The sequence below is a fragment of the Mus musculus genome, chromosome 12, assembly GCF_000001635.26.
Source record: "Mus musculus strain C57BL/6J chromosome 12, GRCm38.p6 C57BL/6J".
NCBI lineage: Eukaryota > Metazoa > Chordata > Mammalia > Rodentia > Muridae > Mus > Mus musculus.
In genome coordinates this window covers 33,108,263-33,133,412 of record NC_000078.6, presented here as the reverse complement: position 1 = coordinate 33,133,412, position 25,150 = coordinate 33,108,263, and the positions used below count along the sequence as shown (strand labels likewise).

Here is a 25,150-nt window from a genome sequence, read left to right as displayed (position 1 = left end):
AAAAGAATTGTTATTTGAGTTTCATAGAAATCATTCAGTGGATTATGGTGTGGGAGTAGGACAGAATCTCTAATAATTCTGAAGGGGTCCCAGTCATACTCCCAACATTTTGTACTATGCATTCGTGAGAGGCAGCCTTCTTGGTATTGACAGTTATACAATCAAAATATTGACCCACTCTGAAAGATGATGGAGGTGCTGGAGATCCTACAATATCACATATCCAGCCAAGACTTGGTTCATTTATGGAAACAAGCATGGTGTCGAATTATTATGCAAACTTGCTTTAATCGTTAATAAATAGTAAAAATTACATGTATACTACAGAATTGCTTTAAAATAAATTTCTTTATGATTTATTATCTGCAAATGTTTTATTTGTACACAGATTTTATAGACCTATACACTCTCGAGCTGTGCACAACTTTCCTGGGCAAACAGGGATTGTGAGTGTAGAAACTTGAAAAACCTTGGCTCTGATTGAAGCTGTATCGGCAGAGCTCTGGTGAGGGTGGCCAGGGGATCCCAGGCAGTGCAGACAGCGTGTGCAAAGGCCCTGTGGGAAAGACAGCCCTCGCTCTTGCAGAACTGAGCTGAGAGCAAGACAGGAATGACAGTGAGAAGTATTACACACACCCAGCACCTTTGGAATTTTATTCCTAGGAAAGGGAGAAGATGGTGAAGGATACATGTAATCTGACCTAGCAGGCTGGCCTTTCTAACAAACCCTCTTGGGACCGGGAAGAGGGAATGGTGGATTCAGAATCAACTCAGGCAGTGAACTTGGAGGGTCTGGGAGAGCCGGGGATGGCTAGACCAAAGTGAGGACTGCCAGGGGAGAAGTGGCAAGAGTTATCTAGACTGCCTGTATGCTTGAGTGGGCTTGGCAGAGAGTGCAGACATGGCAGAAATTGGGGAGAGAGGATCTACCACCAGGACAAAAGGAGAGGCCATAGAAATTGGGGAGCCTCCGGACAAAAGCAGACCTCTAGGAGGGAACCTGCTTTGAGATCAGTACTCGGCCCTTGTGCTTACAGCCGCCCCTGCTTTAGCTGCTCACACAGAACAGCACCTGAGCCTTGATGTGGTGTGTGCGATCTGGAAGCCTGCTCATGGAAGGAAGGCACAGCGCCTCACAGGACTGCTTTGTGGAGCAGGAGGGAGAGCTCTAGGGTGATCTTTGGAGCTGGGGGTCATAGGCTGCTGCCTAAGTGGGAAACAGGAAATGAAATTAAAAGGAAGCCGAAGATGAAGGAAGAAGGAAGAGGAAGAGAGAGGCTCCCTGGGGTGCTCTTGCTGGGCTGCAGCCTGGGAGCACTGGGAGCACTGGGAGCATTGGGAAGGGCAGGCCTGAGTGTAGCAGAGCAGGAAGAGCTCATCTCTGAGTCTGGGGTGACCTGGCCTCTCTGCTGCCATATCGGTAACCTTTACTTCCTGGAACCACTGTGAGAATTAAGTAGTTGCATGGAAACGGAAGAAAATACGTGCAATACAAAACCACTAGAGAACATGTGTCCAGAATTGAAACCGACAAGAGCAGGAGGTAAAAAGACAGACGCAAAAGGATGGAGCAGAGAACCGGAAGTTCTGACAGGAGAGGCACAGACACAGCAGTGTGTGTGTGTGTGTGTGTGTGTGTCTGTGTGTGTGTGTGTGTCTGTGTGTGTCTGTGTGTGTGTCTGTGTGTGTGTCTGTGTGTCTGTGTGTGTCTCTGTGTGTGTCTGTGTGTGTGTGTTATGTGTGTGTCTGTCTTGAGTGTGTGCATGTGTGTATCTGTATTATATGGGTGAGTGCGTGTGTGTCTGTGTGTGTATCTCTGTGTACGTGAGTGTGAGTGTATGTGAGTGTGTGTGTCTGTCTGTCTTGTGTGTGTGTGAGTGTGTGCGTGTGTCTGTGTGCATCTCTGTGTATGTGAATGTGTGTGTGTGTGTGTGTGTGTCTGCAAGTGTGTGTGTGTCTTTGTTGGGGGGGCAGCCTCATTAATGAAGGAAAATACAGAGCAATTCACATGAAACCACCTGTGTAACACCCAGCAAAAGAGGCAAAAAAAGACAGATGAATGCATGAAATATAACTCATTAATATTAATAACTTAATAATATATTGATTGATAGCATATATTAATAACTTAAGTATTTTAAAAATTAGTTTCATCACCATTGAAGCTCTAGCTAAATAGGATCCATGTTCATCAGTTTGTAAAATCTGATGATCCCAACTGGAAGGATGGTATTGGGGAACTCAGTGCTGCTGATGGTTGGAGACCTGTGAGACCACCCCCTGGAGTACTACACAGCCCTGAACTATGAGATGGAAACTTGGGAGCGTGCTTGTCTGGGATGTTCCAAGGCTCTGGGCTCAATCTCCAGCAACCCCCAAGAAGACATAGCATCTGAAAACAAAACTAAGCTACAAACGGTGTAGCTTGCATTTCCTATCACATGTTGAGAAAAGTCCAAAGACAAGAAGGGATTGGCATGAAATCACAGTGGGGCCTCTCAGAGAGGAGAGGGTGGGAGCCCACAGGGGCGCTCCCCCAACAGGCCATTCTCCAGGACTTGGGATGCTCTGACTTGACCCTGGAGGTAACTGCACTGTTTGCCCTGTGATTGTTCCTTATACCATGCATTTGTTTTGAACACTTTAATCCAGGAGTATTTTATTCCACAATTTAAGCAGGTTTAAAAAGGAGATAGCTAACACTTGTAAAACGCTTGGCACGGTGCCTAGCCCATATTAAGAACTCAACAGATGGCAATTTTATTTACTGTTCTAACTCGGTTGTTAGAGCCGCCTTGTCTCCTAAGCAACCTTCCCGCATCTCCTGGGTGAATGTTGTCTCCATGAAGCCTGGCTTGGAGGCTTAGAATCCGGACTCTTGTTTCCCAGGGCGACCCCCTGTGAGACCTGCTGGGCTTTCCCAGTGGAAGGTGTGGTGTATAAAACGGGCTCACACCCTCCTCATGTGCTGCCAGAGTTTGGCAGTGTGCAAAAATAAAATAAAATAATGCAATTCCCAAAAACTAGTCTGCTAAAACGAACACTGTGCATCCTGGGGACCAAGCTAGAGTCCTGCCTGCTGGCATTTGGAGGTCAAGATTGAACCCAGTGGCAAGCTAAGTGGCAAGCGCTAAAGAAAAGGGAGCAGGGAGTTGGCTGGGCAGGGAGGCACACATTTGTAATCCCAGCGCTCTGGAAGTGGAGGCAGGAGGATCAGAAATGTAAGGTGGTCCTCAGCCCCCCTCACTTGGTAGCTAGCTTGGGATACATGAGACCCTGCCTCAAACAAAACAGAGCAAAGCACAAGCAACAAACAGAAAAGAAGAAACAATGGGGAGAGGGAGGGAGGGAGGGAGGGAGGGAGGGAGGGAGGGAGGGAGGGAGGGAGGGAGGGGTGAAATGGTACCTGTGAATCTGAAAGATACCTCTGAGTACCAAGTAAGGCAATGGGCCAGAAGAACCCTGGGGTAGCTGCTATGATATATATATATATATATATATATATATATATATATATATATATATATATATATATATATATATATATATATGTCTTCAGTTCCACGGACAGGCAAGCAATCACTATCTTAAGGGTTTCTAGCAATGTCTCTCTTCCTTCCAAACCTAACACTGCAATCCTACACCGCAACCACTAAACAGCCTGTATCATACTATCTGATTAGTGCTGTTCACCACAAGCAGGGTGGAGTGCTAATTCGCAGAGAGCTGCTGCCAGTCATTTGCAAGTTGGCAGCCCCGCAGAGACACACGTCTGCAGGAATGTGCTGAAGGTCACACAGCCAGCAAGTGCCAGACCAAGAAGGATCTTCCTTTGTGATTGGTTCAGAAGGGAGGGGGTGGAGGGTGGGGGTGGCAGCAGGAGTGGCCTAGAGGCTTGGAGTTAGATGGATGCCTGGTTTGCTAACAGTTCAGAAACTACTTAAACTGACCCAGGGTGGAAATGGGGGTCTGGGTGTGGTTAAGGAGACAGAAGCACTCCCTCTGGCAGCTTGAATGGCTGAACAGCTTCCTGCTGAGTGGTGAGTTAGAAGAAATGGCTTACAAGATCCTGAAAGGAGCCATCATGAAAAGTCCTGTTTTGTGCAGAGCTTCTGATGGGGACTAGCTTTTAGCTTTTGTTTTAAAACTCAACTCTCCAAAATCCCAAAGCATGCCACCATGTTTATGCTCTGCAATCGTATCACCCGTGGGTGCATCTCTAGAGCTCTAGAATAGGTCAGACTCCAGTAAGGCTGCTTGCATGTAGATGACAGTTGCACAGAGCCTCTGGCAATTTAAACAGACTAAGCCTCTAAGAGAGAGAAAGAATTTGCACACCCCCCCTCCCCACTTCTTTGACCCCACACCAGTGACACCGATCTTTCCGTGGCAACCTTCCTGCCATCGGAGGGTGAACAGCTTGTGTGTGTGCCGTGTGCTGTGTGTGCAGCACTGGCCGTGGCAGTTGGCTGTGTTTGGACACTTTGCAATCTGTACTCTGTGCTTTTGTTTCCAGGGTCTCGTGAGCCACTTTACTCTGCTCATGACTCTCCGGTGGAAACATCTTGCTTCCATGGTTCAGAGTGCCTGTGTGTCAGGAATGATGGACATGCTAATTTGGAGCAGGCTTCCATTAAACCTTTGCCATGATTTGGCAAAACTGCCTTGGCTGTGGCTGGTATTCTGACCCAGGAATGGAAACAGATTCTGGCATCTCTCTGTGGCAAGAATAACACAGCTGAGTTGTATGTTGTGGTTCTTACAGTCTCTTAATACTATTTTATAGAGACTTACAAATTGTCCCATGTTCAGCTCAATTTGTTGTTTATTGATTTTTTTTCTTTCATTTGTTTGTTTGTTCGTTTGTTTGTTTATTAAGGCATCTTTCTATATAGCTCTGGCTAGTTTGGAACCCACTCATTCGTGCCATCATGCCTGGCCCACATCTGCTATTTTGATAGGCTTTTTCTTTTAAGCAGTTTTTGATTGATGGCAAAACTGAGCAGGAAGTACAGTTTCCAAAACATGTAACTTCCTCCTCTATGAATATTTCTCAGCCAAGTGGCACATGTGTCACAGATGAGGGTCTGACACTGTCATCACTGTCACCCCTGTATATCCACCATTGTAGTGGTTTCACTGCCCTGAGAAATACCTGGCTTATTTATCTCTGCTCTCTGCTAACCCCCTGTAAAGCCACAGCTTTGTCTTAACCATCCCAGTAGGTGTTCTTTTCCGGTCTGCTCTTTTTCTTGTGTGTGCACTTAAGATTGTTCTGTGTCATTCTATGGCTTGGCAGCTCATTTCTTTTCAGTGCTGAGTAATACTCCATTTGTCTGGATGTACCACAGTGTTTCCTTTCTTCCGTTCTCCTGCTGAGGGACATCTTGGCTGCTTCCTCATTTTAGCAAGTCTGAATGAAGCTGAGATAAACATCCACGCGCAGGTTTCTGTGTGGACATAACTTTTCAATCTTTTGGGTAAATACCCAAAAAGCATGATTACCGGATCATATGGTAAGAGTATATTTAGTTTTGTGAGTCTGCCAAGCTGTCTTCCAACGTGGCGGTTCCACCGGCAGCATAGTGAAGTCCCTGCTTCTAGTCTTGGCAGCGTTTGGCACTGCCAGTGTTTTTAGATGTTAGCCACGCTAATGGTTGTATGATGGCATCTTCCTGTTGCTCTCATTTTCATTCCCGAGTACTGGATGCGTCTTCCATCTCTATATCTTCTTTGATGAGGCATCTGTTCAGAGAGTTTGCCCATTTTAAAACTATGTTCGTTGCTCATATCCCTATTGGGTTTTAAGAGGGTCTTGTGGAGTTTGGATAACGGTCCTTCATCGGGTATGTCTTCTGCCAGTATAGTCTCCCAGCCTTGGCTTTCCCTGTTTTCCTGCACATACAACACTGTGATGTTATATGTGGTAGGGGTTATAAATGCATTTAAAGGAAGCGTTTCCTTTTAGGTTGCTTATTCTCATGGAGAAAAGTCTACTGCCTGGGCATAGCAGTCCTCTGGTGTTTTTATATTGGCTGTCTGTGATACTGATAAGAGATCATAGGTGTGACAAACCGTCCAGAGACCTGCCCTACTGGGACGTTGTCTTACTCAGGAAGAGTTTAAGCAAAACTCTCCTGGCCTGTGTATTCAGATCCTGCACTGGAAGACTGGATGTTACTGGTGATCTAAGACTACCAATGACTGGTAATTACACAGTCTTTCAGAATCCATGTTCACTGGCGTCACCTCCATGGCTTAGTGAAATAGCAAATGACTTACCCAAATGAGGTGGGCTGTGGCAAGAATCATCTTTATTTCGTTTGCCTGGCATAACCATTTCTAAGTAGCATGGAGTTCTAAGCTGTGTGCTTCATGTAACTTCCCATGAAGTTGAGTCTCACATGGGTGAATGGACAAGACACTCTGGCACGCCCCGCCCCCAAGTAATGCAGGCAGGGCTATTTCGATGTGTAGGTGGAAAACAGCGTGCTAGAGCCCAGCACAAGCTCAGAGACCTGCAGTTGGACACAACCAATCCACTGAATCAATAGGCAAGGTGCCACTGCAGAATGTGGTGCCCGGCCTTCAGTCTGAGCTGAGCAGCAGAGAAGCAACCATTTCTTAAGACAGCATCAGCTTTAGCTAACAAGAGCTGAACCGGGCATCCAGGCTGTGCTCCCAACACCAGTCTCTGCCTCATAAGTCATCAAGGTCCCTAGAGATGGCATTCTTTTTGACATTCAAGAAGTTCTGAAGGACAGAAAGGAGTGAGAGGGGCCAAGGGACACAGCCCTGTCTCTAGCCAGGAAGAATTTCTGAGCCACCTGACTGCAAACACTCTTCTTGGTGAGACTGCCACAAATGGTCTCCAGAAATGCATCTCTCAGTCTTAGTTTCTAGCCTGGTGAGTGACAATTTCTGCCAACTCAGCACTGTGATAAGAGTAGTCACAAACCAATTTCAGCCAGCTCAGTACTGTTGCAAGATGAGTCACAGACCACTGTCTGGCACATAGTAGGGACTCAAGAAGTGCTAGGAAATCAAAACATCCATCCTTATTCAGTCTCACCCCAACCAGAAGAACCCAGGTGTGGCCTAAAGACACATGGCTTCTGCTGGGAGTGGGATTCTGTCTTTCATAAGCAAAATTGCCAATGAAAACTAGCTTTAAAAATGATGGTGAATTTGTATCAGTTCATGTCACTGGAAAGTTTTACCAGGCCAGCTTTAGCTTGACTCAGAAGCCCTAGGATATAGTAAAAGACCTGGCTCCTCTCCTCCCCTGCTTCTGCTCCCCTTTCTCTGCACCCCATTTATCTCATCCACTGGTCTTCCCCCCACTCCTCCTCTTCTTCCTCCTCCTCCTCCTCTCCTTCCTTCTTTTCCCCTCATCCCCCCTTTCTCCAGGATCCTGATATATCGCTCAGGCTGGTTCTGAACTCCTGCAGTTTGCTGCTTCATCCTCGATGGAGGTGAGACCACAGACAGCATTATGCCTGGCACCGACCTGGTTTCAACTCGGCTTCTAAGGTTTGAGCTCCTTCCCAAGTCTGGCCTCCCTTATCTGTACAAGATGGTCGTGAACAGACGTCTGGGTCCATCTGTTACATTTTTTTACCCCGTGACGGGAAACTCTTTGTGACAAGAGCTATCACAAGACAGAAGTCTGTTTCTTCCTCAAAAAAAGAGAAGCTTTGAGAGTCTGGGGCTGATTCTCTGATGCCACTCTTCACGTCTAGCATGATCCTCCACTTCCTGGAGCATGGCTCTTTCTTTAAGGTCACCTCAAGGTCCAAATGACTTCTGGAGCTCCAGCCATTACATCTAACACCTGCATTTTAGGCTGGAGGAAGGGGCAGAGGAAAGAGTGTCCCTTCATCTTTACGGTTGGTCGCATCATAGAACATTTTTTACTACATTTTGTTGGCAGATATGTAGTCACATAGGATCTTTACAAGAGAGCCTGGGTAGAGTGTGTTTTGTTGGACTTCAGTGTCTATATTTAGGAATTCAGTTATTCTTATTCCTAAGGATAATTTGCTGCCATACAGAACCACATGCTTCTATTTTGGGGACCAGGGGACAGTGGCAGTCCTTGGGGGGATCATCACAGAAAGAAAGAAATATGGCTCAAAGACTGCAGAAGCTCAAACCAAGTGTCTTAGTTAGGGTTTTACTTCTGAGAACAGATACCATGACTAAGGCAACTGTTATAAAAGACAGCATTTAATTGGGGCTGGCTTACAGGTTCAGAAGTTCAGTCTATCATCAAAGCAGGAACATGGCAGCATCCAGGCAGGCATGGTGCAGGAGGAGTTGAGGTTCTACATCTTTATCTGAAGGACCCCAGGAGAAGACTCTCTCTACTCAGACTTGAGCATATATATATATATATATAAAACCTCAAAGTCCACCCCCACAGTGACACACTTCTTCCTACAAGGCTATACCTCCTTCAATAAGACCACACAGGCACAGCATATTCAAACCACCACACAGGGTTTTGTACTGCATCCCTGGACCGATCATTGCAGGGGGTGTCAGAGATGCTAATGTTGATTGGATGAGCATAGTAGAGACTGCACCTATTTAAACAGAGGAATCCACTCCACTAGCCGTTGCCTAGAATATTCAGAGAGCTGACAAGATAATAAAGGGGGACGGGGGATGTCAACAAAGAGTCCCCCTGCCACTCCGGCACCCTTTTCAATAAGCCGAACAATCCTAGGTTGTTAAACTTTTCCATATAAGTCAATGCCAGGTGTTAAGTCATAAGCCAGCACAAATTCCAAACACCAGTTAGCTTTAGTTTCAGGCTCATTGTAGGTACCTATACTTGTGCAAAGATTAAGACAAAGCGTCACTATGCTTGCTTGGGTAGGGGTAAGTAATTGTCAACACAGTATTTCCCCATTCTTGACTCCTGTCTCTGGTCTTCTTTTTCTGTTGTGTTTGCTTCTTCCCTGAGCCTTAGACTTGCCATCTTGCTTTGTCAGCTTCAGTGTCTGCCCTTTCCTCTCCTTCTCAAAGTTTTGTTTAGTAAATGCCTCCGAGTCAATTTCTAACTTGCTTCTGTTGTCTGCCAAGGTTATTTTCAGTGCCCAAAGGCATGAAAGTAAGAGAAAAAGATTGGGGAAAGCAGGTAATGGAAGAGGAAACCTGAGGGCAAGGGCATCCTCTCTCAGGGTTGAGGCCTCCCAGAGCACACGTGAGCTTTTCCACTGCTCACGTGCATGGACGAGAGAAAGCCTGCCTTCTTCTGTGTGATGCTCAGAGTTGAGCCCGAACACATTCGGGTGGGGAACTCAAGGCTGTGGCTCTCGGCCTTGAGGAGTGAGATGCCTCCCCGAGCTGAGCTAGATCAAGGGAGACTTGAGTTCACTCTCTGCCTCCTTCTGACACACCCTGCAGCAGCAAGGGTGGAGGAGCTGTCAGGGTCTGCCCTCAGTTTCTCTTGCAGAGTGCTACTCGTGAAATCCCTCAGGAAATCAAGGTTTCTCGGGATGCCCACCTGTCCCGGTAATGGGGTGGGGATAATAGCTCACTTCAATTGCCAGTCACTCTAAGTACCTTGCATGTGTGATAACAATAGCAGATAGCACTCAATATGGTGAGTACTCCGTTTCAGGCACAGTCAAAACTAGTTGAAACCTAGAAATGTATTTTATTCTCTTGCATTCCCCTGAGTATCAGCTATCATTAATAACTACCCAGATCGATCTGATTGTGAGATAAAAGTCTAGGCTGGAGCTGTTTCACTGGTTCATGGCTGGCAACATGACCTGGTTTCAAGTCAGCTGTGTGCTCTTTCTTGGAAAGTGTGTGTGTATGGCATGTGTGTGTGCCATACATGTGCATGTGTGTATGTGCTTGTGTGCCTAGGTTTTGTTTCATGTTGCTGTGATAAAAATGTCCTGACAAAACAACCCAGGAAGGGTTTATTTTAGCTCACAATTCTAGGTGGCAGTCCATCGTAGTGGGGAAGTCACAGGAGCAGTCAGAGGGAGCAAACAGAACACACTCATGGCGGCTCTCAGCAACCTCTCCTCTCTTCAGCCTGTGCAGCTCCTAGCCCTGAAATGGTGCCACTCACGTTCAGGGTAGACCTTCCCACCGTAATTAACCCACTCCAAAAAAATCTTTTCCAGGCATGTCCACAGGTCAACCCAATCTAGACAGTGTTTCCTGGAGATTCTTCCTAGGTGATTTCCCCAGTGTAATAAATGGACAATTGTAACTAGCTATCACAGTTTTCAATTACCTAAGAGCTCTCAAGTCTACTCCTGGTTCTGAGTCACCTAGAAATTGTTCAAATCAGGGTGCTGGATGGGGCCGCTCCAATTTCTGATTTAGTAGGTCTCAGGAAAGCCCTGAAAGTATGACTAACAAGTCTCCAGTGTGTAGATAGGGATGTCCCCGACCATATATGGAGGAGAGCCTCTGACTCAAAGCTCTCCTTCCTCAGTTCTTCTTTCTGGAAAGAATCTTCAGATTTGAGGAAAGAGTAAATGGATATTAAATACACACACACACACACACACACACACACACACACACACACACAGACAGACACCAATGACCTATGAATAACAGGCCTAAGGTACCTGTGGGATGGAGAAGAAACGTGTGAGAACCCACCCACAGGGAGGACATGCCTTGAAAACTGCTAAAGCATGCAGTCACAAAGGGCATGTGTTATATGGATCTAGTTCCATGTCTCAAGCAGGCCAGTTCAGAGATGGCTGTTCAGGACTGAGAGCAAGGAGGAATGGGGAGTATGCTTGCCGGGCTTCCCTTGGGGATGATAAAAATGTCCTCGAACTAGGTATTTGTGATGGTTGCCACCATTGTAAGTGTACTTCATCACTAAATCAAGCACCTTAAGGTGACCAAAGAGGTCACTTTTATGATGTGAGCATTTTACCACAATAAGATATTAAACGTGTGAATGAAGTCCAACTCAATTTAGGTAGCCAGTTGAAATGTTTGCAGGATTACGGCTGAGAATGCAAAGGCCCCTACAGGACTCACATAAATGAATCACCAGGGGGTGTTGCTCTATAGCTCTATCTTAGACACCCTCTGGACCACGGTCTCTGGAGGTGAGGCATCCACAGGTTTAAAGCATGCCTCCAAAGATCTTATGCACAGCCAAGACAGGGGTCATTGTCCATAGGGCTCCTGGCCACTGCCACTGACCCTTGTTTGGGAACAGGGTGAGGAGTTGAAGGGGGAGACTCTTGGGATCAGCTCAGCTCTCAGACCTTGGAGATCAGCTTTGCTACCTCAGACAAATTCTGAGCACGCAGAGAACAGCATTTCATTGAATTTTTGCAAGATGCACAGGGAGGGACGGGACCACATCCGATCTCTGCCACTGCCTGTGTTTTCCAGCCTGGAAGGAACACACAGTACTCTGTGCATGTGAAAGTCCTACGCTGCAGCATCTTCACCCTAAGTCCAACCTGCTCCCTTCCATAGGGACAAAGTGTGTTGAGGTAGAGTTAGTAGCGAGAGGCTAAAGCCCATTGAAATTCATTCTGTCCTTTCATTCTGTCCCAAACTCAAATTTACTTTGTCTGTCAAAACCAGACTAAAGATAAAAATCCACTCATAATTTCTAATAAAAATATTGTCTGAATTTTTCCATGAGTTAGTTCAGTCCTTAGACATAGGTATATTGGTAATATATATGTATTCAACCACGTTGTGGTACAGACACAATGATATACTCTGCAATTTTTTCCTCTTGGCACTGTGTCTATAGCAATGTCTGGTTTCAATAGTTCATTCCTGACGTTTTGTTCTTGTGGTTTTTGACACGGGATCTCACTATTTAGTTCCTGGAACTCACTACGTATACCAGGTTATTCTTGAACACGCGGAGATCCACCGGCCTCTGCTTCCCAAGGGCTGGGCTTAAAGGTGTGTGCCACCATGGCCGGCCATTACTGACATTTTAACCTCACGTTTCATGGTGGTTTTGCTATAGTTTCCTTTGATAATCTGTCATTAAGCCTTAGCCTGCGTCTGAGTCTTCAGTGGTAGAAACCATGCCAGATTGAAGCATTGTGTGATGACTTTTAAACTTGTTTCCTTAAGATAAATTTCCCCCAAGTTCCTGGGCCAAGGGTGTGAGCGCTGCAGGCTTTGACCACACTGCTCAATATCTTCCCTTACATTTGATTGTAACCTGCCAGTGTGCGCATCATTTTCAACAACTTGCCGATGCTGAATTCCAGAGTTTGTAAAAGCCTTACAAACAGCACAGATTCTAACTTGACACAGACCGGTGACTCTTCCAGCTTTGGGACTCAAACAATACCCCTTTCCTCATTCTTCTTCAGATGCAAGTCCCTGATGTTTGTAAGCTGCCTGAGGGCACATTGTGAAAATCAATACTTACAGGTTTTTTGGTTTTTTTTTTTTTTTGAAGCAATGAGTTATTCAACCAATCCCACTTCCCAATATGTTTTCTGTTTTTCTAATAGCAGAAGGTTTTGTTTTGCTTGTTTGTTTCCAAAGTAAACTAAATAATACTTTATTTCATGTTTGCTGGCTGCCTTAGGGGGCTGTGCACACGAGAGACGTATGAAGATTTTCACTGGGTGAACAGACATCTTCCCACATTGCTAAGTCATCACTGTTCTCGTCCAGTGTCTCTCTGCACCCCCATTTTATTTCCTGCCTATGCCAAGATCACAGGAAAAGCTATTTGTACAGTGCATTGGAAGAAAATAAACTCTTGTAATTAAAAGCAACAACAACAAACTAAAACAAACACTAGTGGACAGTTGGAGAGACAGCAGAACTCTGCTTTCCCAGAGGAGCAAAGTTTGGTTCCTACAATGGATGGGTCACAACCTCTTGTGTCTTCAGGGACTCTTCTTCTGGCCTCCACAGAGAGACACTTACACACACACACACACACACACACACACACACACACACGTCCCTTCTTCCCAGCTGGGGACGGGCTGTAATGGGCCCGTGTGATAGACATACACATTGGTACCTATTGACTGGGGCTGAAGAAGGGTTGGATGTGCCCATGTGATAAACATACAAGCATATACATTGGTACCCATTGACCTGGCAGTGTGTGAAGATGAAAAGATGCTGTGATTCCGGTAATGCTTTTAAAAACGACTCTGCACCTCATTAATTCCAATAGGACTTAGGCAAGTTTAAAAAACATTAGTAAAAAATTAAGCATAAGATGAATGCATCTGGCTACACCTATTTGGTGTATGCTTGTTCTCTCAGATTCCTTATTTCCTTTTCTACAAAGCTAGGGAAAATGCTGCTCTCAGAACAAGCCAGTATCTTGTGACTGATAAGGGCTTAGCCAATGAAGGAGACTAGGGAAGTACTATATAACCACTGTTTTGCTAGTACTTTTTAAAATGTGTGCATGTGTGTCTGTATGTTTGTGTGTGTCAGTGTGTGTGTGTGTGTGTGTGTGTGTGTGTGTGTGTGTGTGTGTGTAAGTGTTTGTCTGTGGAGACCAGATGAAGATTCCCTGAAGTCACAAGAGGTTGTGACCCACCCATTGTAGGAACCAAACCTTGGGTCCTCTAGAAAAGCAGTGTTCTTACCTGCCGACTTGTGTCTCCAGCTGTCCACTAGTGTTTGTTTGTTTCATTTTGATTTGGTTTGGTTTTTTAAATGGTAAAATCTCAGCACTGGAGTGGGGAAGGTGGACATGAAGCCCCACGTTTAGCTGAGTGGCTCCTGGCATTTGAAAGCTGCTATGTTTGTCGAGGGATAGAGCACAGTCCCGAGCAAATGTGTATTGCTGACATGGGCTTGGCCATGGCCAGGACCCCAGGGCCTCAGCTGCCTGGCCATGGCAAAGGCTTCTCCAGGTGGCGCTCAGCAGGACAGCAAAGCCTTCCTTGGGTCAGAATGGAAACTCTAACAGTGGATGCAGAAAATGCCCACCACAGCTTTCTGCTGCAGAATATTTACCACCTGCAGACTAATCCCTACAGAGACTGTTCCGACGGAGATTAGCTAAACCTGCCTTCCTAATCCACCATATACCCTAAACCCTGCTTTCTTGTTTTATCTGCAGGCAATAACTCTGCCTGTCTGTCCAATAGGACACAACAAATACTGCTTCTGAGGTGCCTGCCGCACCTTCTCTGTGGGACTGCGTTTTGCTGCGCTGCTGGGGTGTCATGACACCCCTCAGGGAAGTGAAACAGAGGTGCTTGGCTACTTTCCTTCCTTACCACCACCGGGGTGCTGTGTTTGCGGGACACACTGAAACAAGACGCTGCTGGTGGAGGTAAAATGTAGCCTAAGATCGGGGCCCCAGACCATGTTTTTCCGGGTGAGGCTGGGGCAGTTCGAGCTGGGGCAGACGGAGGCTGTGGTTCTCTAACTCCCGGACACGCAGACACGTCTGGGAAGAGGACAAAGGCTTCTCCCCATAGCAGTCCTTGTGGAAGAAGACAGTCTTTGCTTGTCCAAACTATTTAATAGTGGTGGAAAAGGACACATATGACTTGCTCAGGGTGGACCAGAGATTAAACACCTTTTGCAGGAAGAGATGCCCAGGAAGGGAAGCTCATTGGCTAAACCCTGGAGGGCGGGGCATCTAAATACCTCATTAGCATGGAGAACTAGGCTCTATGGTAGTTAGTCAGTTGTCCTGGTGTGATGAGAATTGCTGGGGTTCCTTAATCTGCTCAACTTTTATCAGTTTTTCTGTCTAGTGACAGGTTTCCACTCATCTCACACTTCTCCATCCGTGAGTTCAGGTTATCCATTCCAGCATTTCTCTGCCCATTTATCTGTCATTTCTTTGTTCCTCGCCTTGTCCCTAATCAGAGTTTTAAATTCCCAACCTTGCAAGGACAAAGCAGTTGTGGGTTCTGGTATATTGATGGTGTGGGTTCACACCCAAGACTACTTGGGCAACATAAATTGGACTCAAAGTATTTTATAAGATAGAGAAAAAGAGAGCAAAGAATTGTGTGTATAAGGAAGGACAGATATGGGGGGGGGGGTTGGGAGGGTAATTATGATCATAATACATTATATGAAATTGTGTTTGTTGATTTGTGTGTGTATGTGTGTATGGGTGGCACATGCATGCCACTGTGCGTGAAGAGGGCAGAATATGACTTGAGGGAATTGGTTGGTTGGTTCCATCCTTTGGGTCCTAGGAATGGAATTCAGGTCATCCCATTGGTAATGCCTACCTTTTGTCACTGAGCCACCTCTCAGGCCTGCTTCACTAGTACTGAACACTAGCCTGTCTTTCATTCCAGGCCTTTGGGACTCATCTTTAATTTTCAACACTGGCTGATTTCAAGCACGCTTCCTGTATGTTCACCTCTTATCACTGACAGCAACAAACAATTAATGGCTTTACTTAAATGTCTCACTGCCTGAAATAACATCCTCTTCCAATTACAAAGTAACAAAAGCCGCGCCTCTCCTCTGTTCCTTTCACTGGCTGCAACATCTTGACATCTGCCTCCCTCTCTAGCTTTGCCTAAAACAGAGCTTATCTCAAACGCACTAGGTCATATGTTTCTATTAAGGACATAGTATTTGTGACTTCAAGGACCCTTCGGACTGGTACTTTGCAGACACTGACATTCTCAAAGCTTCCATTCTTCAGGATCCCCAGAGTCTACTCTGGGCATGCATACATTGTTCTAGGATGCAATCACCCAAATATTTATGTATACTCTTACCGCATCAGGATTTCCTACAAAACAACTCTAGCTCCATCTTTGCTTCTTGTTTTGTGTTTGTTTTTGGTTTTGGTTTTGAAACATGGTTGCTCTATGTGGCCCTGGCTATCCTGGAACTCACTCTGTAGATCAGGCATCTTCAACACAGACATTTCCTGCCTCTGTATCCCAAGAGCTGGAATTAAAGGTATGCATCACCTCTGCCTGGCCCAACCTTATTTTTTTAAAACTCCAATTAGCATAGGTGCTTGAACTAAGGGAACAGAGAGGTCACAAGGGTGTCTTCCAAGCCTGACCTTCCAGCAGAATTTTTTTGAGAATTTTATAAAGTCGGCTTGTTTTACTAAGGTTCTGAAGGACTGCTTGTGACCATGAAATCTACATTGTATGTTCATATGCACATGTATGTGTGCTTACCTGCATGTCTTTAAAAAGCAACAACAACAAAAAAATCAACCAAGATATTATTAATTATCCCCACCCAGACTCAAAGTTGCTATTCATTGGCCTCTGCCTCTGGGTGCTGGGATTGGAATATGAACCACCATGCCATGAAGCCTGCACTCTATGACACTTTTCTGTGTTTCAGAAGATCAGCCCCGTTTCTGAAACATTAAGCAAGCCAGGCTCCTCAAATATCATCTCTGACAGGCCGTTGTGAGATGTCCCTCCCATGGCTTCGACCAGGACATGGTCCACTGACTGCTCTCAATTATGTGTTTTAAAGCCAAGCTATTCTTTTCTCCACGACTTTTGAAACATTCAAAGACACGTAGTGTTCCTTCCTGGGGATTTCTCTTCAGTTTCAAGATCCTTCAGCAGAACATGAGTAGATTGGATTTTCATTTGGATAATGTCTTTTGATGTACAAAGCTTTTTAATGATCATACAAGTTATTATTCATATTTTTCCTTTCCCCAAATGCCATATGCTAGGTTCACAATCCCAGCACTCAGAGGCAGAGATATGGGAGCTGTTGTTTAGGACCAACCTGGGCTATACACTTGGGCCCTGCCTAGGGACTGGGGCTGTTCATGCTAACTATGCATGAGGGCCTGGGCTCAATGTCCAGCACTACACACACGTACATGGCAAGACTGAGAGTTCCTACATAATTCCAGCCAACAACTGACCTCTCCCACTGCTGACATCCCACACCAAACCAGCATGTTGGCTACAAAGCTTAAGCCTAGATCAACGCATTGGCACCCAGAGCCCAGATTACATTGGGATTCCTTCTTGATTTCTAAGTGCCATGGGGTTTAACTTCATCCATCATTCTAGTACCAGACATACAGCTTCATCACTATTCATGTCTGTGATCTGCCTACACATCCCCTTTCACCTTTTGGGCATCCACTGAACTTTGCTTCCCTGGTTCCCCTCTTTCAGGATGTCTTCTGCTTGGAACCCCACTGGCTGGATCCTGCTAGTATAGCTGCTATTTTCTTTTTAGTAGCGTTCAAGCTTGCTCCATGTATCTTTAGCCTTGACTCATTGTCGGGGTGTACCAGGTATATTCACCCCTTTACCATTTACTTAGCTTCCAGTCCAGTGCTTTTGAAACTATGGTTTTCGATCTCTGAGCTGAGCACGAGAGCTCCTGAGAGCTCAAGAGCTTTAGAATTTTGCCTGGGGAGACAGCTTGGTGGGTAAAGTGCGGGCTCTGAAAGAATGGGGACTAGTGTGTAAGCTCCTCGCTGATACAGGTAAGCGCCAAGCTGATACAGGCCCCAAATCCCAGTGCTGAAGAAGCAGAGACAGATAGGCCCGCAGTAGAGGGTCTGCAACCCTATAGGTGGAACAACAATATGAACTAACCAGTACCCCCAGAGCTCATGTCTCTAGCTGCATATGTAGCAGAAGATGTTCTAGTTGGCCATCACTGGGAAGAGAGGCCCCTTGGTATTGCAAACTTTATATGCCCCAGTACAGGGAAACGCCAGGGACAAGAAGTGAGAGTGAGTGTGTAGGGGAGCAGGGCAGGGGGAGGGTATAGGGAACTTTCGGGATAGTATTTGAAATGTATATAAAGAAAATATCTAATAAATATCTAATAAGGGATATGTACATGATGTTCATTTAATGGAACCGCTCTCATGAGTTCATGCTCAATGATAGTTAATGAAATCTTCCTTGAATAATGTAATAATAAACATTTTCATACTCTTAAAAAAAAAAGATAGGCCTGCAGAGCTCACTGACTTCAGCGGAGTCAGCGAGCTACAGGTTGGTCTCAAAAGAATGAGGCTCATGGCCAACAATTTGCAGTGCTAGGTGACGCCCGCTGCTGTGACCTGACAATCTCTCACAACTCTGCTTCAAGCTTGGACCATTTTGTCATCTCTGGCATGACTCCCATGTTTTGTAAATTTGCAGAGATTTGCATGGTCCCCAGTAGCCTCTGTGATTGTACTGGCTGATTTTGTGTGTCAACTTGACACAAGCTGGAGTTTTCACAGAGAAAGGAGCTCCATTGAGGAAATGCCTCCATGAGATCCAGCTATAAGGCATTTTCTCAATTAGTGATCAAGGTGGGAGGGTCCCATGTGGGTGGTGCCATCCCTGGGCTGGTAGGCTTGGGTTCTATAAAAAAGCAAGTTGAGCAAGCCAGGGGAAGCAAGCCAGTAAATAACATACCTACGTGGCCTCTGCATCAGCTCCTGCTCCCTGACCTGCTTGAGTTCCAGTCCTGACTTCCTTTGGTGAAGTGTAAGCTGAATAAACCCTTTGCTCCCCAACTTTCTTCTCCGACATGATGTTTTGTGCAGGAATAAAAACCCTGACTAAGACAGTGAGGTCTTCTGCTTCCCTGGGCTGTAATTCATGGGGCATAGAAACACATTTAGCGCTGCATGGGACACCCTAGGTACCGCTGCATCTGCCATCAGCTTGAGGTCTGTCACAGCATGTGTTCTGCTCTACCAGTGTTGATCGTGTCTCTCCCAGATGGCCAGGCAGCAGCACCACCCATCACCAACCTCTGCCTTTACTGGGTCATTGTTTCTTGTTCCAAGCAGGAATTTCCAGGTCTGTGTTTGTGTAACATGAGTTCTGCTCTGGGCTGGTCCTCAGGTGCCCTTCCATTTGCCTATGAGTAAAAGTGTTCTCTGTGGACAGAAGTGGTTTCAGGTACTTTTGTGTTCATCAAGACTGTGCCTTTTTTGTTGTTGTTGTTTTGTTTTGTATTTTCATACATTCAAGCTCTTGAGCCCTCTAGTTTTGGAGTCTAATTTCCTGAAACCCTTGTGTATTTGTTTTCAATCATAGCTAAATATTAGAATGATTAAAGTAGCCACATCAGTGGGGAAGGGTTCCACAAATAGAAAGAATGAGAGCGGGGGGGGGGGGGGAGGGAAAAAAGGAAGGAAAAAAGGAAGGAAGGGAGAAAGAAAATTATTAAGTAGATATCATAAAAATCAAAAACTTCTCCTCCCCTCCCCCCTCCTCTCTCCCCTCTTTCCCCTCCCCTCCTCCTGGCCTTCAATATTCTCCTGCTCTCTTTGTCCTCCTTTTCAGTGGTGGTGGTGGAGTCAAACCCAGGTCACATGCATGCTGAAGTCTGAGCTCTACAGTGGAGCCATTTATAGCTAAAGTTACAAATTTCTGCTCATCAATAGCCACTTACAGAAAGTTATTTGCTCCATCTCTATCTGAGAGAGGACTCACAGACAGTACATCTTAGCAGCTCACAGGGCTCAGTAATAAAATGACAATTAGCCTAGTTAACAAATTAGCCACAAAACTTGGCTAAGCACTATGCAAGGGAAATAATGGGCAGTAAACACATGAAAAGTTTCTTGTTTGTTAGTTTGTTTGTATTTCTTTCTCTCTATGTATCAGCCCTAGCTATCCTGGAGCTCTCTTTGTAGACCACACTGGCCTTGAACTCACAGAGATCCACCTGCTGCTGTCTGCAGAGTGCCACAATGCCCAGCGTGAAAAGGTTCGATAATAATAAAGGGAACTGAAGTTGAAACCAAAGTGAGGTACCTGTGAAAGGGGCCCAAGTTAAGATGGCCAGCACTGGCAGCGGCTGGGGCTCAGGCTCCGGAGAGCAGCAGGGAATGGTACCGAGCGCTTTAGAAACTGGCCTGAGAGCTTCCCATGAAGTGAGACACATACCCACCAATGGTCAAAATACATTCCAGGTTTTCACCCCAGAGAAATGAAAACAGACACCTGCCAGTAGACTTAACAGCTTTAGTAATAACCCAAAGTGAAGCAATTCAAATGTCCCCCAGAAAATGGATACTCAAATCGTTCTATAGTCGTATCATAAACACTATTTCACAACAGAGAAAGAGTGAGCTATATCATATGACAACTTGAATGGCCCTTGAAAATATGATGCTGTGTTAAAAAGACCACGCACAGAAAGTACCCACCTTGTGCTTCATTCATATAAAGTTATAGATAGGCAAGCATGGAGGGAGGAATCAGGCACCACAGTGCTTCTAAGGTAGCGACTTTTGAGTAATTGACAGGCCCAGGACAGAACTTTCTAGAACCATGGACCTCTCCTCTCTTCATTGTGGTGTGGATAATAAAGCATATGTGCTCATCAAAGATAATTTTTAAAGTGGGACAGTAAGGACTGTACATTTAAACTCCATGCATTCAACATATATGAATTATAAAGGAACAAGAAAGACTGAATTTGAAAAAGTTCTGCAGCTGGAGTTGCTGAACAGGTGGTCTTTACCTCGAAGTCTGAAGCCCCCTCCCGCTCCTCACAACCACCTCACAGGCCCTGTCTGTCAGCATTCTGCTATCTGATCGCTTGTCATCAGAACTCCAGTTACCTGACATGGCTCTCATTCCGGCACAGCTAGCAAACCTCTGTGCTGCACAACAAAGCTGGAAAGCACTGGGTGTTCTCTCCCAGCAAGGAGGGCCCTCTGCTCTGCTGGTCAGAGAAGAGAGAGGCAGAGACTGGGCCCTCACAAACTGCACATGTGCGGACATGATTCTGTAGGACTTTGGCTCTCTCTGATGGGAACTTCTTTTCTATTGGTTCAACTCTTCTCCCGTCTCCTCCTCCCTCCCTTCTTTGCTTCTTCCTTTTCTTTTTAAACCCCCATTATTATGCTATACAATCCTGTCTGTCTTTTGTGGCAAGGAGACAGATGGGACTCAGTCCCACAAGCATGCCCTCTTGCCTGGAGCTCCAGCACTAGACCAAGGTCTGTCCTTTTCTCTTTAGATCTGATCAGTAGATCTTCATCATATGTAACTAACACTAATCTGTTAATAATATATATCTTTCCGTCTGTACTCTGATTTCCTGTTTATCTCACAACTTCTTTGTTCCGTTGGTTTCTCCAAACCAAAAGCCAAGTAACATCTGCGCACTGCCCTTGCTGGGAACGACTCTTGCTTGCTCTCTGTCATCTCTAGGCTTCCTTCCTTTTATTTTTCCTTGCCATTTATTTGCTGAAGAAACTGAGCTTTTTGTCTCACAAACCAGTAAATACCGGAGTGTGCCTCTTTCTTACCTGTAGTTCTGCTCAGCTGATAGCTGATCATCATGAAAACACTTCTTCCCCAAAACAACAGCTTCCGTGTCTGACATCTGATCACGCTGAGGAAGACCCTGGCCTAAACTCTCCTGAGACAACAGCACCGAAGAACGATTAATCCTCCGGCGGTAGCGACTAGTCTAGTCTGTTCACTTAAAAGAAGCCAAACAGAAAACTGCCTGCCACCCTTAGCCTCACACCGACCATGAACTAGAATACGAAAGCCCCGCTTTGTGTTTGTGAACTCGTGGGGCTGATAAGAAAGAACACAGCCTTGGAGCTAGATGCCTTCTGGTTTGAATCCCAAGCTCGAGTTTACTAAGTACAAACTTTTTCTCAGAATCTGTGTCTGATTCCTTATAAATAAGGATAATGTCTCTTTCACCAGGCTGCTGAGATGCACCTGCCATGTATGGTGAGTTCAATAAATGTTTCTTTCTTTTCTGGCTTAGGTTAAAAATAGGAACTTGTTTTTTGTTTGTTTGTTTGTTCGTTTGTTTGTTTTTTAAAACCCTCTTAGATCCCCAGCTTGTTTAGATCCAAACATACACGTGACATTTACCAGCTTCATAAACAATAGCGAAGGTTTTCAAACACGCTCTAGAAAGGAGAAGGAGAGCCAGAGCAGGAAATACCACACTCTTTCCGGCCTTGTAATTAGAAAGTTCAAAAACATTCTCCCAAAGCTAGCATCATCCATTTCAGGCCGAAAACATGCTATGCTCTGGACTCTGGAACTTGAGAACACATTCCTTCTAGCAGAACACGAGTTCACTGTAAGTGCCTCAGAAACATATGGATGAAATTTCCCTGAAGCCACTCTAGGGGTTAGGAATTAGGAAAAGAGGGCTCGGCAGAAAGCTTTTGGGATTTCGCCAGGCCTAAACGGACTGAGAAAGTTAGGACACAAGGCAGATCTTCAACGCTGCCAAGTTTACTCACAAGGATTTATAATTAGAGTTCCTTTGAAAAGCACTGCCTCACAAGTGGCAGAAGACAAAAAAGCCTTTGTTCTCAACATTTCAACAAGGTTGCTAGTCCCCAGATGGACTGTTACAGGCTCTCAGCTGACAGCGTGCTCGGAGCCACAGCATTGCCCGTCTATGGCAAGTGCCTGTGTCCTCTGAGGTCTCTTGTTTCCGGTGAGGAGTCCCTGTGAATTCCCGGATGAAGGGAACAAATCTCGATGGGTATTCTTGAGTTACGGTGCAGAACAGCTGTGGGACAACAATCAGCTTCCTTCTCCCATGTAAACTTCCTCCTCCCCGTTTATCTTTGTCAACTTCCCCAACGCTCTGCCTTCTACTTGTTTCATTCTCCATTAAAATCAGCCCAGTGGAAGGTGGCTGTGTGTGAGAATGTTGAGAGGGGAGAGCTTTAAAATGTTGAAGGGCTCCAGCACAAGATTTCAAGGGGGACCGAGGGCTTTAGGGATGGACAGTTGCAAAACCCCAAGAGTATGAATGAAGGAAGTCTCCCAGTACCTATGATGTATGCTGCCATCCTGTCTTCTTGCCCACTCACTAAACCAAGTTTTCCCAAAGCTGTGTACCCGTTTTTCTCAGACAAACATCAGGGGGGCCTGGGGCCTGGTGTCAGAGTCTCTCTCCTAGGATACAGCAATGGACAGAATAGATGTAGACCTTGCCTTGCCCAACGGAGCAGGGAAGATTGGCCTGAAACCCATAGATGTATAAATCCAAGTTGTGATCCAAAAACACCACGAAAAGCAGGATTAGGTTGAAGGTTGGACAGGCTGATTTGGAGAGACTGCAGCGGTTTCTGGCCCAGGAACATCTCCCTTCCAGCCCAGTGCCCTCTAAGGAACATAGTCATTGGATGCCTGCCTTAACAACACCCCTTTTCCTAATAGAGCGTCAGAAACCCGGAGCACCAGTTTGCTGATAGGTATATCTAGCTGTTTTCTCAGAAAGCACAGGATGGCTGGAGAGGTGCTGACTACACACAGCAGTGTGCGCAGCTTTACAGCTCCATGTGCGGAGGAGTAACTCCAGGAAGTCCACCTGACATGGTGCGAAAGGTCCCAGAGGAGCAAGAGACGGCCAGGCCAGTGTCTCTCTGATTACTTCACTTGCATATTGTTAGTGACTTTTAAATCCTTTCCCCTGCCTTGCCCAGTTTACTATGCAACAGCATATTACATGTTACAAAGTAACACAGTCAATAGTAACTTGTGGTCAAATCTTCATCCTATGACTACTGGCTTTCTCTTTGTATCTGTTTCAAAATGGGAAAAAAATCTGAAAATAAAACCAAAGCAACTTATGAGGATGTTTGCATGGTTGCTGTGTGGAAGTGGTGCTGGCCTGAGAAGGGCATGCCTGGCTCTGACCTGGGAGAGAGGGAGGAGGTAGGCTGTGGGAGGCTGGCTGCCTTGTCTGCTTAGAGAGTTAAGACTCCTGTGGGGCACTAGATGGCAACATTTCCCTAAAGCTAAACACAGCAGAGGCAAGGCCCTGTGGGCAGGTCAACCCTGCCTAGCTCCCAGTCCCAGTACATACATACTATGATACCCAAAGCTATGGACAGAAGAATGAATAGACAGAAAGCAGAGCCTAAAGAGCTCATCACAGGAGTCCTTGCTAATTGCCAGCAGCTAACATGGTCACACCATTAATGCACTGTTACACCATCACAACTTTCAGCATCATTACCAACACCATCACTGTTACCACCATCACTGTCACCATCCATCACCATTATTATTATCACGGTTGCCGTGATCACCATTACCACTACCACATCGTAACCATGGCCAACCCATCATCATCACCACCATCCCACTCTTCCCGGCAGCATCACAGGCATCATCACTGTCACCATTATTACTACTGTCATCACAATCAACATCATCACCACTATCACCATCACTACCAACACTGCCACTCTACCCACCACCACAATTGCCCTAATTAAATTTTTATCACATCTTCATATCATATCATTGCTACTACTAAGTCTTTTATGCTCTATTCATTCTATTTGTTTGTTTATTCTTAAAGTGGAGTGACTCGGAGGTTAAGAACACATACTCTTCTTACAGAGGAGCCAAGTTCGATTCCTGCCCGGCATCCACATCAGGCAGCTCACAACTGCCTGTAACTTCAGTTACAGGTGGTCTGGTAACCCTTTGACCTCCTTCTTTTCCTCCAGCACACACACATAAAATAAGTAGCAATTAAAGCTGTTCTTAAAAATAAAAGAAACTTCACTTAGATTAAAAGAGAGATCTGGCTAGAGATGAACATGTATTTAAAAATATTTTTTGGCCAATATAACTACAATTATATTGATATGCTGCTGTCTGGTATAAAAACTTTGGGGAAATGTTTTAATGGCTCCATAAGAATGGTTTCTCTTTGCGTTTGGGGGGTAGGTATTGAGCTGCAGTTGTCCTTCCCAGGGTTACTATTGCTGTGATAAAACTCCATGACCAACAGCAAGAAAAGAGGAAATGGTTTACTTGGTTTACATTGTAGTCCACCATTGAAGGAAGCCAGGACCAGCCTAGCTCAAGCCCAGCCTGAACCTGGAGGCAGGAGCTGATGCAGAGCCCATGGAGGGATGCTGTTTACTGACTTACTCCCTGTGGCTTGCTCAGCCTGTCTTCTTGTAGAACCCAGGACCACCAGCCCAGGATGGGCCCTCTCATATCAATCATTCATGAATCACAGGATTGCCTACAGCCAGATCTTCTGGAAGCATTTCTCAGTTGAGGTTCTTCCATATCAGATAATGATGATAGTTTGTGTCAAGTTGACATAAAACTACCAGCACAGCAATATTTGAAATCAGTGCTGTGTGTGGACTGAAAAGGCCCCCTGGAATTGTGTTTGCAGTATCAATGGATTTAGCACAATCTCTGCTTAGCAACCACCCCTACTTCCTAGT

The 25,150-nt window shown here is 45.6% G+C and overlaps 1 long non-coding RNA gene across 1 annotated transcript in view; it reads left to right on the top strand.

Annotated features, from left to right (window-relative positions):
• The window catches only part of F730043M19Rik (RIKEN cDNA F730043M19 gene), a 35,876-nt gene extending 14,174 nt beyond the window's left edge, over positions 1–21,702 (top strand). The window contains exons 5-6 of the long non-coding RNA NR_015602.3: positions 14,081–14,296; positions 21,276–21,702. This is a non-coding gene — a long non-coding RNA (RIKEN cDNA F730043M19 gene). The remainder of the gene's footprint in view (positions 1–14,080; positions 14,297–21,275) is intronic.
• The last annotated feature ends 3,448 nt before the right edge of the window (positions 21,703–25,150 follow it).